Source organism: Trachypithecus francoisi, unplaced genomic scaffold (assembly GCF_009764315.1).
Source record: "Trachypithecus francoisi isolate TF-2019V2 unplaced genomic scaffold, Tfra_2.0 Contig01440, whole genome shotgun sequence".
In the NCBI taxonomy this organism is placed as follows: domain Eukaryota; kingdom Metazoa; phylum Chordata; class Mammalia; order Primates; family Cercopithecidae; genus Trachypithecus; species Trachypithecus francoisi.
This window is the reverse complement of record NW_022681431.1, coordinates 10,622,410-10,636,958: the sequence shown is the minus strand read 5'-3', so window position 1 is coordinate 10,636,958 and position 14,549 is coordinate 10,622,410. Positions and strand designations below refer to the sequence as shown.

The following is a 14,549-nucleotide window of genomic DNA, read 5'->3' as shown; positions in this document are numbered from 1 at the left end:
CCAGAAACTCCTGTATCCTTGAAAATTCCTAATACCATGAAGAAACAAAAATACATAGCAATGTGATGTGTCATGTTTTACATCTTAGACTAGTAACGAATGAAAGCTAAGTGTAGCAAGGGTGTAGGGGCACAGGCACATTTGTGGACTACCTGTGACTGTAAGCTGGGTTCAATGGTTTTTTTGGAGGAAAATTTGTGAACATTTAAAGAAACTTCTGAAGTCATTTATCCCACAGAAGGAGAAGTACAGAAGTAGAATTCAACTTGTAAGGAGTTGCCCAATAAGCTGGTGCACATGGATATGTGGACACACGACACATACAAGGGTATTTAGTATGATGCTGTTGGAATTAGCAAAGGCAAAGTCAGGATGGGATCTAACCAGCTGCCCCTAGGCAGCAGCAGTGAATTAAAATGTGGCTTACCCATGCAGTAAAATATAATACCCTTGTCTAAAAGAAGATCAATCTGAATGTACTGCCATAAAACATTTAATGTGATTTGTGTTAGCTCCAAAATTTTAAAAAGCAATTGTGCATTGAAATGCATTTAATTAAGGCAAAACTGATGGAGGGATCAAAGCCTCCTTTGGGACATATAGAACTCACATTCCCAAAACTGTGAAATTCATGTTGCTGGCCTTGTCTACACTGGTCATCCACACATTCTCTCTTCAGGGCCACTGGCCTGACACAGCCATTCTAGTTGTCGCAGGTAAGTTCACCCACTGTAAACTATTTTAAAAGTCAGTTATGTAATTTTTGAGAGGTCAAAATATTACTGCTTTTCTGAATTTAGCATTAATTTGTAGAAAGACAACATGCAAACTCTCATAGTTCCTGTAATCTTGCTTTGGCTTTTTTTTTTGTATAATATAAGGAATCTTAAAAAGGGCTGTTAGCAAAAACCTCAGTCAATCTGAAAGAGACCTAGAAGTCTGCACATTTTATACATAATATGTCCTTGCACTCACACTACTACCAATCTCAGTTTACAAAGTCAGCTCACAACGAGAACTTCACACCGCGGTGAGGACTCACCAGTGGCAGGACCGCTGAAGGAGGCGCGAGCCCTCGGTCCTGCCTGTGGGATGCAGAGGGGACACACGGGTGATAGTGCAAGATACTAACTGCAAGCACGTTCGTTAACCGCTTCCTTCCACCAGCATAATGGTGATTGAGGTTTTGGGGAGGGGGCTGGTATTTGGGTGGAGCATGACACTGAACTCTCACTTTTGCCCATCTCAAGAACACAGACCATCCTCTTCATCTTTGGAGGGGGTCTCACAGAATTTTTTTAACTGTATGTTTTTGGGGACTTGGGGTAGAGGCCAAATGTCAGGAAAAATGAAGAACAAAGGTCGCCTGTAATGAAGGGTCACACATAGTGCCCTACCTGGTGTTGTCTTGGAGGAAAAGGGAAGAAAAAAAAGGGAGAATTGAGCAGGATGAAAAGCATGGTCAACTCTAAGAGGAGGAAAGATGTGACTGGAGGATTGTGGAGGATTCAAACCGTAGCTCACAGCCCAGGGCTCCAAGTGAGGCTGAGGAGCTCATGGTCAGGGCAGGAGGGAAGCAGTGGGGAGCACAGAGCAGCCCCACCTCTCTTCTGGGGAAGGTGGACAGTAGGGGGCACGCCTGGGCCTCCCAGGAGCTGTGGGCGAGAGGGAGAGCAGGTCCTCCAGGGCAAGGGGTGCAGGAAATGGGTCTCCCACGTGCTTCTAGGGCTGAGCACACCTGGGCCCCCTGATGAGGATGCAGGAAGAGTTGAAGGAGAAAAAGTGGAGGTCTGCCCAGGGTTGGAGGAAGCCACAGGAGAGGGACCATGGGACTTCCCCAGAACCAGGACCTCCCCAGCAACTAGGGCCAGTTCACCACTCAGGGACCCACTGCCCCTTCCCTGACAGCTCCATCAGAGCTGGACTGCAGCACTTAGTAGCCCCAGGTGCAGCCAGAGAACCCCGGGGGAGGCTGTGGGTGAGTCAGGCCAGTGCTGGTGTCCCTGTCCCCACAGGGAGGGGCAGAAGGAGGTGCTGGATTCCAGTCCCCAAGACTCTGTCACTTCAAATTCTAGGGAGTGAGAGGCAGGAAACAAACCCCCATCCACTTCAGCAAGCCTGAAGGAAGAGAAGGCAGGGAGGTGTGAGTCACAGCAAGAACACAGCCTGTGTTACTCAGAGCTGTTTCAGAGGAGAATGGGAGGACAGGGGCAAAAAGAAAAATAAACAAAGCCTCTATTTTTTTTTATGTAAGTTTCCATAGTTAATTTAGTCATTAACTCATACATATCTCAGGATTTCACCCCTAATTGCCTTCTTCTTATGCTTGATGTTAACAACACACTCTTCAAAGATAGGATAATCTACTGCTTTCTCTAGTGTGAGAAAAGACAAGCAAGGGAAGGTCTGCTTTTGTGAAGCAGTTCCTGCCCTCTGTGCACACCGCAGAGTCTGTCTGGCCTGTTCTTTTCTCCTGTCTTCAAATGAGCGGATTCTTTCTTCTGCCTGATCAAATCTGCTGTGGAATCCCTCTGCTGTCTCGTTTACTTCAGCTACTTTAATTTTTTTGGCCCCAGGATTTCCATTGGGGACCTTTTAATAATTCTTATCTCTTTATGGATACTCTCTATATGTTCATACAGGTAAGTATACATATGTATAGATGCATCGATGTTTCCCCAAAGGAAAGGTGTAGGTGCTGCTCTGGGTTTCCCTAGAATATTTCCCTCCAGCCCTTGCCCATGGGTTCCTCAGCCTCACTCTGGAAGCCATGGGCTGCGAGCTACTGTTTTAATCCTCCGCAATCTTCTAGAATACACACACACACACACTCTTCCTTTAAATATCTGAGCATATTTAAAATTGCTGATTTAAAGCATTTGCCCAAAAAGTCCAATGTCTGAGCTTCCCGAGGTATCTGTCAATTTCTTCTTTCCCTGTAGGTAGACCGTATTTTCTTGGTATGCTTTTATGGGTTGAATGTGTCCGCCCGAAGCATATTTTGAAGCCCTACACTCTGGTACCTGTGAATGGGATCTTATTCAGAAACGGGTTCTTTGCAGATATAACTGCTTAAGAAGAGGTCATATTGGATAAGTTTGGGCCCTAAACCCAGTAGCTCGTGTCTTTATGAAATGCGAAAAGTTCCCTTGTCCCACTCGCAGGGCGTGATCTTTTCACACTTGCTGTTTTTCAAGTATCTTTAACTTAAATAGTCAATATGCTAAAATAGCATTTTTTAACCCCTTCATTTCCCTCGTCTGGAACTTCCTGAGAAGTTTCATGTATTAAAAGTCGAGTGGATGGCTGTGGAGAGAAGATTCATGTTAGTAACTGAGTGGCAAGAGACCGATAAAGGAAAACAGGAATATAAATTGGAATAGGCAGGACGTAAGTCTAAATATATTGCCCCATATCTTATCGAGTAAGTCTCTTAGTCATGAGACGAGTTTTATCCGGTTAAGCAGTTGTATCTCATTTCAGGAGGTGATGTTATAGGTGGTCTTTCATCTAGGTTAGGCCTCTATATGGTGTGGTCAGTGAGGTATTTAATAAGAGGCATGTCTATGGAAACAAAAGTAAAGGTTAGTGGTTGGAGCAAATTACACAAGCCCAGTTTTTCAGTCCAGAGGACAGTCTGTTGAGATTTCTAGATGTTGGGCTTGAAGCATCTTTAGATGGAGGAATGACAAAAAGTAGTAATTTTGATGAATTTCCTGGTATGTAGTTTATATTAGTTGTTGTGGTGAACTTTCTGAGCAACCCATAGGGCCACAGGCATGAAATCTGTCCATAGGTAAGCTGTTCTTGTTACTGAAACACCTGAGTTTCCGTGTAGGTCCTGCTTCTTGATGCACAGATGGCCAATCACTGAGATGAGTATTCCCAGGGAAAATTAAAGGTGTATACAGCAGGCAAGAAATGTAACCATGTGTGGGAAACAGGAATTAGGGGCAAGGAAAGTAAACATGTGTGAGAAAACAGGAACTAGAGAGGGGTAAGGAATGTAACCATGTGTAGGAAAACAGGAATTAGAGAGCAGGTGAGGAAGAGAGGCTGGTCAACAGGAAGCATGTGGTTGGTTAGGCAATTACGGTGGTCAGGGGCCTGGCATCTCGCTGTTTAGATGCAGTGATTTCAGGAAGTTTCAGCTCCTTGATACTGTCTGGGAAGCTTGATGGTGGGTTTCCTGATAAAGGAACTCAGTTAAGACAAACATAACTTTTTCAAGTTTTAACACCGGGAGGATAAATTTCTATGTTTTTTCAAAGAAATGATAAACATCAGCTCTATGGGACATTTGGGCTGGTTTCAGTCCTCCTTTCTACTTATCAACTCCCCAATCCTGAGGAACCTGGCCCTGGATCTTTCAGGATGCTTCATGCTGAGAAGGGGTGTTGTAGGCAGCTCCATGCCATGGGTGACCTCGTGACCACCCAGGAATCACAGGTTAATCTAATCCTACAGTTTTCTTCCGAAATACAGATTTATAAATGTCGCTATTCGTTCCAAATAGCTTTGCTGTGTTAATTGTCTTTATTACTTTCAGAGTTTTCCTGTTTCCTATTTTATAGATTTCCTCTCCTCATTATTGCCTTTCTTTTGTTTTTTGTGGGTTTTTTGTTTTGTTTTTGTTTTTGTTTGTTTTTTTGAGACGGAGTCTCGCTGTGTCTTCCAGGCTGGAGTGCAGTGGCCGGACCTCAGCTCACTGCAAGCTCCGTCTCCTGGGTTCACACCATTCTCTGCCTCAGCCTCCCGAGTAGCTGGGACTACAGGCTCCCACCACCATGCCCGGCTAATTTTTTTTATTTGTAGAGACAGAGTTTCACCGTGTTAGCCAGGATGGTCTCAATCTCCTGACCTCGTGATCCGCCTGCCTTGGCCTCCCAAAGTGCTGGGATTACAGGCGTGAACCACCGTGCCCGGCCATGCCTTTGTACTTATTCTGGGTTTATATTGCTCTTCTTTTTCCAGCTTTTAAGTGGAAACCTGGATCATTGTTTTCTATCTTTTTTTTTTTTTTTTTGAGGCGGAGTCTCGCTCTGTCGCCTGGACTGGAGTACAGTGGCCGGATCTCAGCTCACTGCAAGCTCCGCCTCTCGGGTTCCCGCCATTCTCCTGCCTCAGCCTCCTGAGTAGCTGGGACTACAGGCGCCCGCCACCTCGCCCGGCTAGTTTTTTTGTATTTTTAGTAGAGACGGGGTTTCACCGTGTTAGCCAGGATGGTCTCGATCTCCTGACCTCGTGATCCGCCCGTCTCGGCCTCCCAAAGTGTTATTTTTTTTAACTAATATAAGCACTCATACTCTCTATGTCCTATAGTTACATCTTATAAATTTTGATATTTTGCATTATCATTTAGTTTGAAATATTTCTGATTTCCACAAGGTTTCTTCTCTGGCCCATGGTTGTTTAAATTGCAAATATGAAAGTCTTTTCTATATATCTTATTCTTACTGATCTAATTCAATTCCTCTGCAACCTAAAGAACATATTCTGTACAATTTCAATTCTTTTAAATTTATCAAGACTGTTTTTAAGGTCCAGAATAGGGTCAACCTTAGTGAACACACGATATGCACTCAAAACGAATGAGCATTCTACATTTGTTGAATATAGTACTCTATACATGTTTATTAGCTCAAGGTGGTTGATAATTGTTTCAGATTGTCTATGACTTCGTTGATTTTTTCTTTTTCTTTTTTTTTTTTTGAGATGGAGTCTGGCTCTCTCGCCCAGGCTGGAGTGCAGTGGCGGCGTGATCTCAGCTCACTGCAAGCTCCGCCTCCCGGGTTTACGCCATTCTCCTGCCTCAGCCTCCCGAGTAGCTGGGACTACAGGCGCCCGTCACCTCACCCGGCTAATTTTTTTGTATTTTTTAGTAGAGACGGGGTTTCACTGTGTTAGCCAGGATGGTCTCGATCTCCTGACCTGGTGATCCGCCCGTCTCGGCCTCCCAAAGTGCTGGGATTACAGGCTTGAGCCACCGCGCCCGGGCGATTTTTATTTTTATTTTTTATTTTTTTAACTAGTTCTATCAGTTGTTCAGCAAGGGATGTTAAAAATCTCTAGCTATGATTATGCATGTATCTATTTATGTCACTAATTCTGTCCATTTCTGCTGCAAATCTTTGAAGCTCTCTTATTAGGTACACACATATTTTTAATATGTTTACTTTTATTTTAGGTCCGGGGTACCTGTGCAAGTTTATCATATACATAAACTTGTGTCATGGGGGGTTGTTATATAGATTATTTCATCACCCAGGTACTAAGCCTAGTACCTAATAGTTATTTTTTCTGATCCTCTCCCTCCTCCCACTTTCCACCCTTAAGAGGCCCCACCCAGTGTCTGTTGTCCCCTCTTTGCATCCATGTTACGTACACACACTTTTTTAGTATTCCGTCATTCTGATGAACTGACCCTTATCATGATACATCCCTCTTCATCTTTGCTAATATGCCCTATCTTGAATCTACCTTCTTTGACATTAAGAAAGCCACACTAGGTTTCTCATGCTTAATAGTTGGGTTTTATATCTTTCCCCATCTTTTACTTTCAATCTATCTGAAGCTTTATATTTAAGGTGCATATATTTTAGGTAGTTTATAATTTCAGCCTGCTTTTCTTTCCAGTTGGGGAAACTTCCTTTTAATTGGTTTGTTTATTCTGGTTACATTTATTGTCGTGGCCAAATTTGGAAAATACAATCTCTCACAACGTACTCCTTTCTCCTTTGTTTTTAAAGGATATTTTCACTGGGTGTGAATAACAAGTCAACAGCTTTCTTTCACCACTTCACACATCCTGAGCCTCTGCTGTTTTGAGTCAGCTGTCATTCATATCTCTGTTCCCTGTGTGAATGCATAACATTTACTCTATATGATTGACTATGATGTATCCAGGTAGGGTTTTCTTTACATTTATTTTTCTGAGGGGTTTATGAGCTTTTTGAATCTGTAAGTTGATGTTTTTTTCACTACATTTGAGAATAGATCAACCACTTTTTTCCTCATCTTTTCCAGCCATTTCTTCTTGGTCCCTGGTTCGATGTGTAGTGCATGATTTTCTACTACAGGTCACTGAGACTCACTTCCTTGTTTTCTTTCAGTCCCATTTTCCCTTGTACTTCAGATGGAATAGTTTCCACTGATCTCTTTTTAAGTTCACTCATTCTTCTGTAATGTTCAATTGCTCTCTCTCTCTCTCTTTTTTTTTTTTGAAACGGAGTGTTTGCTCTTGTTGCCCAGACTGGAGTGCAGTGGCATGATCTCGGCTCACTGCAACCTCCACCTCCTGGGTTTAGGCGATTCTCCTGCCTCAGGCTCCCGAGTAGCTGTGATTACAGGCATCTGCCACCACACCCAGCTAATTTTTTTGTATTTTTAGTAGAGACGGGGTTTCACCATGTTGGCCAGGCTGGTCTTGAACTCCTGACCTCAGGTGATCCACCCGCCCTCAGCCTCTAAAAGTGCTGGGATTACAGGCGTGAGCCACTGCACCCAGCCCTGTTCAATCTCTCTTAAGAAAATCCAAATATATTTTTCATTTCAGAGAGTGGAATTTTCAGTTCTAAAATTTCCATTTGGTTCTTCTTTTATAGTTATATGTATGCTGAAGTGCCTTATCTTCCACTCACGTCAACAATCTTTTCTGTAGACCCAGCATCTATTTCACAGCTCCCTAAAAGAGATTCTATTATGAATCAGCATTAAAAACCACTGTGAAGGCAGAAACTCTACCTAGAAGAAAGAGGTTTTTTTGTTTTTGGTTTTTTGAGACAGGATCTCACTATGTTGCCCAGGCTGGAGTGTAGTGGTGCAATCATGGTTCATTGCAGCCTCAACCTCCTGGGCTCGAGATCCTCCCACCTCACCCTCCTGAGTAGCTAGAACTACAGGCACAGGCCACCACTCCTAGCTAATTTTTGCATTTTTTGTAGGAACAATATTTTGTTGTATTGCCCAGGCTGGTCTTGAACTCCTGAACTCAAGCAATCCACTTGCCTCAGCCTCCCAAAGTGCTGGGATTATAGGGATGAACTACCGTGCCCAGCTAGGAATGAGTTATCTAACGAGGAGTAACAATAACAGAAAATGTTTATTACCTCCTGCATACAATTACTTTACAAGTACTTAGTGAGAACTGATTATATACCAGGCAAAATGTATGCCAAGATTAAAATATGCAGTACCTGCTCTAAGGGACTTCCCACATTAGTAGGGAAATAGTAAAACAATTGTACTAAAATGTGCTGTTTTTCATAATGCTCTCCTCCCCCACTCCACCCCAATTATTTCTATTTCTTACTAAGGCTGTTTCTTTGTATATTATGTGTTCTGTAACCCTTATGAAATAAATGCTCTTGTAAATACATTTTCTAAAGGGTTATCTGCTATATTTTGTGTACATTCATCCACATATACATGTTTTAAATTACTATTGTTATAACTTACAATTTTTAAGTATGCAATCATACCTCATATCATGATTTTTTTTTCTTCTCCCTTTTAGGAGACCTGCCTCTGTTTTTGTTCTATATCATGTTGCATAGGTCATAACTCTCAGGACAACGTTGAAGGGTGTTTAGCGAAGGCAGGCATTTTGATCTTGACTTGATTTCATTGGGAAAACTTAGGCCTTTCAACATTAATTGGCTCTTGCTGTCTTACAGAAATTCTCATCATTGTGAAGTGTCCTCCTGTTCCGTTCTAAGAGCCAGAATAGGTGTCTGATTATCCTAAATGCCTTTTCAGCCTCCATTGAGACTCTATGTTTGCCTATTGATACTATTGTTATGGTACCTTATTTTTGAACACATTTACATTCTTGGAATAAGTTTTTACTTGAGATTTTCCTAAGTACCCTCAGATATATGAAAGTCATTAGTCTCCTAAAAGCCGGTGAGGAAGTAGCTATCTCTTGTCGACGTGGTGGAAATTGCCTAAAAGGGGCAGAAAAGGACTTTCTGGGGGTGGGGGAAATTTCCTGTGTCTTGATTGCATAATGGTTACATGTGAGTATACAGTTGTCACAGATGAAATGAAAAAAGAAGTGAACAGTGAAGGCAAGGTGCGGTGGTTCACATCTGTAATCCCAGTACTTTGGGAGGCTGAGGTGAGCAGATGACTTGAGCTCAGGAGTTCAAGACCAGGCGTGGTGGTGTGCACCTAGTCCCAGCTACTCAGGAGGCTGAGGTTGGAGGATCGCTTTAGCCCAGGAGACCAAGGTTGCAGTGAGTTGAGATCGCACCACTGCACTCCATCCTGAGCGACACAGTGAGACCCTGTTTTGTTTTTTTCTTTTCTTTTAAAGTGAACAGTTTACTGCATGTAACTTACGCCTCAGTGAGCAAACAGGGACAGAGAATCGGTGAACTCTACAGGATGGGAGGTTTATCTTCATTTCCATGGAGGGGAGGTGACCTGTGCCAGGTACTACAACTGGCTGCTTCTCAGGGTCACGGTTGGAATCCAGGACTCCCGATTCTAAGGAGATTCTCCATTGTCTTTCACAGACACCTAAAAGCTGAAGGGTCTCAGGTGAAATAGATGAATTAATATCAGTGAAAGTCATCTGTTTCTTCTCATGTTTTTTAAATGAGGCTGTACAAAACACAGACTCAAATTCCGGGCCCTCTCTGTCTATAGGGAAGGTGGTGTGCAGTGCATTGCACAAAATCTCATTTAATCTGTTCTTAAAAGAAAATAACACCAGGACACCAAAACCACTAAGCCAAAGGGAAAAGTCAAGCTGGGAACTGTGAGGCAAACCTGCCTCCCACTTTACTCCTAAATAAGATAGCTACAAGGATAGAAAAGCTACATAGCTCCTTCCCAATTTGCCCACAAGGAAATTCTTTGTGGGCCTCAAGATCCTTACCCTAAAACAGTTCTGCTGAGTTTCACCCTGGCAATGTACATTGATAGCTGATCTTCACAGGTGTGGGACAGAAAGTCATCCCTCTGCTCACCTGAGATTGCATATCTGACTGCTTCCTCCGCTCTATTGTTTATGTAAAAATGCAAGTTCACTTGGGAGGCTGAGGCAGGAGAATGGCCTGAACCCGGGAGGCGGAGCTTGCAGTCAACCGAGATCCCGCCACTGCACTCCAGCCTGGGTGACAGAGTGAGACTCCGCCTCAAAAAAAAAAAAAAAAAAAAAGCAAGTTCACTGAGCCAAAGGCATAAGTGACTATAAGTGACTATTCCTCTACCTCTACCCATATAGCCTACTATATGTTGTGTATTCAGTGAAAGGCTGATCGAAGACCAAAAGAATGCAACCTTGTGTCTCTTATCTACCTATGATCTGGAAGCCTCCACTTCCAGTTGTCCCGCCCTTCTGGACCAAGTCAATGTACATTACACATATTAATTAATGTCTCATGTCTCCCTAAAATATACAAAAGGAAACTGACACCAACCACCTTGGGCACATGTCGTCAGGACGGCTTAAGGCTGTGTCATGGCCGCTTGCTTAACCTTGGCAAAATAAACTTTCTAACTTGATTGACACCTGTCTCAGATATTTTGGGTTCGTACCCTCACAGGCCCCAGATCTGGGCAGGGTTGCTGTGTCTTCGGGTTCGCTTCTTGCTCAGGGTCTGTTTGCCCCTACCTACCTCTGTTCCAGCCTCAGGGAACGAGGCTAAGCTGGGTGTAAACAGAGGTCCCCTACCCCAGGCCCTGTGCTTTCCACAGATACAGAAATGGCCGCCCTGGGACCTGCTCCCATGACAAGTGCAGCCCAGGCAGCCTCCTTCCTCCTCTGAGGGCCCGCTGCAGCCACTCTCTCTCCCTCCCTCGGGTTCTCACCCATTTTGCTTTCTGCCTCTGTATGTCCATCCATACTCCCCGGGTGGGTTCTCATCCCTGTTTGAGGTAGATTCTCTGGTGACCTAGGCTCCTGGCAGCGCCTTGGGTGCCAGGGAGGCCAGGCAGTGTGGGCGGGCTCTCTGTGGACTGGAGGTGGGTGGGCGATGGAGCTGTAGGTTCGCCCACGCAGGGGGCTCTCCGGGTTCCCCCACTAGGTTCTGGGCCTGTTGTGGGACCCTCTGCCTTTTCTGAACTGACTCCCAACTCACCTGGCTGTCTCCATGGCTTTCTCTACGCAGCTCAGAGGCTGTTCTTTGATAACTCCTGGTCATCAGGAGAGAGCGGGCGGTGGGAGGACAAGCTGCTCTAACCCTGGGGGAAGCCATGTTGCCCAAGCCCAGGCCCTTCTAGGACCGTGGCTGCCTCCCCTCCACGGCCTCCAGGGCGGCTGGCTGGGAAGCCGCGCGTGTGCTGCCCTCTACAGGCTGCTCAGCCTCCCTGCAGCTCAGCCCAGCCCAGGGTTCCAAGTGAGGCCCAGAAGCCCGCGGGCAGGGCAAGGGGAAGCCCCGGAGCAGCCCCTCCCCCGCTCTGGGGAAGGCGGACAATGTCCGGGTACGCCTGGGCCTCTTGAGAGCTGTGGGCGAGAGGGAGAGCGGGTTCTCCAGGGCAAGGGGAGTGGGATATGTGTCTGTCAGGTTCCTGCAGGGCTGAGCAATCTGGGTACACTTATGGGGATGCAGGGAAGGCCGGGGCAGAGAAAGTGAAGATTAGCCCAGGGCTGCAGGAAGCCACAGGAAAGTGTCCATGGGACTCCCCCAGCGACAAGGGCCGACCGCCTCTCAGGGACCCACTGACTCTTCCCCGACAGCTATCAGAGCCCGATGCAGGAACCCGGCTGCCCAGAGAACCCTCCTGAGAGGCTGTGGGTGAGCCAGGCGAGCACTGGTGTCCCTGTCCCCAGAGGGAGGGGCAGGCAGAAGAGAGAGTGGGGGAAGGAAGTATGAATTCCGGTCCCCAGGAACCTGGCACTTTAAACTCGGGGGAATCAGTTGCAGGAAACACCCCCAGTAGGCCAAGCGTGAAGGCAGAGAGGGGAGGAAGGAAGGAAGGAGTTCAGCAGGAGCACAGCCCTGGCCTGTCACTCAGATCTGATTCACAGGAGGATGAGAGAACAGGGAGAAAACAGAAAACACACCTCTTTTAATATAAGATTTCATGTTTATTTTGGTCAAAATTCATAAACATATGAGCATTTTCTGTATGACGTGCTTCCTTGTATTGTTTGATATTACAACATGGTCTTCAAATAGGTTCCATGGGGCAGAAGCATCAAAGGACACTAACCACGAGTGACACACTATCTTAAGTGGCTATCGTGTGTCATGTGCTGTTTGGCCTGGGGATAAAGCAAATCCTATACAAACGAAACAACTCCAGAAAACCCCAACAATTTCATGTTGTCAGGAAGCTTACTTTAAAAGAATAAGCTTAACAAACACTGATACGGCTGACATTCTAGATGCATCTTCAAGGAAGGCCTCTGCGGAAGGGACGAGGGAGCTGGGGCTGGACTGGCTCCCTCTGGGCTTTGAGGCCGAGCGTCCTGCACAGAAGGCCCTGCAAAAGCAAAGACCAGGAGGCAGCAGCACCCTGTGTCTTCCAGATGTGCAGGGGACAACACGTGGGATGCCAGATGGAAGTGGGAGAGGACGGAAGTGCAAAGACCAGAAAGCCCACCCCCTCCTAAAACTCCACGGACACAACACTCTGAATGTGCCTAAATCTTGAGGCAATTCTAACTTTGTCCCAGCCAAACCAGTCCCGGAACAAGACAACACACAATGCCTTTAGATGGAAAAGACCAAAATTCCTTGAACGACTACGTCCGTAATTTATCCTACCACAACTGGGCTACTATAGAGAAGCGTTTGTTGGAAAGAGACTAAAATTATTACTGAAGGTTTTTTTTTTTGTTTTGTTTTGTTTTGAGACAGAGTCTGGCTCTGTTGCCCAGGCTGGAGTACAGTGGTGTGATCTCGGCTCACTGCAAGCTCCACCTCCTGGGTTCACACCAGTCTCCTGCCTCAGCCTCCCGAGTAGCTGGGACTACAGGCACCCACCACCATGCCTAGCTGCTTTTTTTTTTTTTGTATTTTTAGTAGAGATGGGGTTTCACCGTGTTAGCCAGGATGGTCTCGATCTCCTGACCTTGTGATCCACCCGCCTCGGCATCCCAAAGTGCTGGGATTACAAGCGTGAGCCACCGCACCCAGCCAAATGATTACTGAAGTTTTTAACTAAAATAATAGGACGTGACACAAGGACAAAGCCTTAATGTGTCGGCCATTCTAGGTCCCGTTGTCACAGTGTTTAAGAATTGATATTTCTGAGATGAGTCAGATGCTTACAGGGAAGCCAAGTGACTCAGATAGGGAATCTGTACCCTAAAATGCAGCTCAGGAATCTCTACCGTAAAATGCAGCCCAGGGACTTGGGGTCACAGACCACCAGAAGCGAGAGGGGCCCATCCACTCCTGAGTCGGCAAACATTTCACACCATTCCCAAGCACTGTCCACTCTTCCCTCTTGATGCCATGGCAGATACTGGGGCAGATAAAGACTCGCTCTGCCCTGAGCCCAAAGGAGGCCCAGGGTTCAACTGTAATGGCGCTTGAAAGAGAAGCTCTTCACAGTCTCAGATCTAACATAATTCTCACTGTCCTCATCTGCTGTGGACAAGTAGGAAGATGCAGTTCCATGAAGGACAAACCAGACACATGGCTTCCCATAGATACCACACTCTTCAAAATCCTGGGCATATGTAAACGTCTACTTAAAAATAAATATTTATAAATAAATATAAATATTTGTTTATTTATAAATATTGTTTATTTGTAAATAAATACCTCTATATACCTCTAAAATCATCAACTAAGACAGACCAGCCCCTTGAGAAGTTGCCAGCCATCAAACCCTGGTCCACTCTGAGGGCGTAGAGGGGAGAACTGGAACACAGTCAGTGCCTCCCCCAGAGGGAGGATTTCTCCTCTCATCGCTAGTCATATATCTAGTTATTTTTGACTGCTGATTTGCACCAGGCAGCCCATGTAAACAGCCTAACAAATGCATTTCCTAAAATTTTTCCATGCTTACATCAACATGCACAAAAATAGGAAAACAGAAAGATGTACATCATATAGTTTTAGGCAATACAGATGTTTCTCTACTTAAGATGGAGGTAAGCCCCAATAATCCTATCTTAAAGCTGAAAAATCTAAATTGAACCATCGTAAGTCCACATGCTCATGACTTAGCATGGGGCTATGTCTTGATAATCTCATCATGTTGAAAGATCCGCATTTAAAACGCGTGTAATACCCAGATAAACCAGTTATAAAGTAAAAAAACTCTAAGTCAAACCACTGTGGTATTACACCATTTGTAGTTAAATGTCATTAAATGCACATACCAGTATAGATGGGACTTACAATATAAGAAAGCTTTTTTCTCATGATGACTTCTCTCATAAAAAGGACTTCTCTCATGATGAACTGAAAAAAATGACATCCTAAAACCACCCTTAATACATAATCATATAACTCTGTGCCACCAACATCTTATATAAATTTCCACAGTTTATCACACACAATATTTCATAAAAATTACTCCAAGTGCATTGACAAAGTTCTAGGACCTTTGGTAAGCCGCACCATATTGGATGGTAGAGTTAA

General features: G+C 44.9%; 1 long non-coding RNA gene across 1 annotated transcript; it reads right to left on the bottom strand.

Annotated features, from left to right (window-relative positions):
- Positions 1 to 859: 859 nt before the first annotated feature.
- On the bottom strand, positions 860 to 11,255 carry LOC117093445. The gene is made up of 2 exons (XR_004441144.1): positions 11,088 to 11,255; positions 860 to 3,564 (listed from the first exon to the last, which is right to left on the bottom strand). It is a non-coding gene; the product is annotated as an uncharacterized LOC117093445 (long non-coding RNA).
- Positions 11,256 to 14,549: the final 3,294 nt, after the last annotated feature.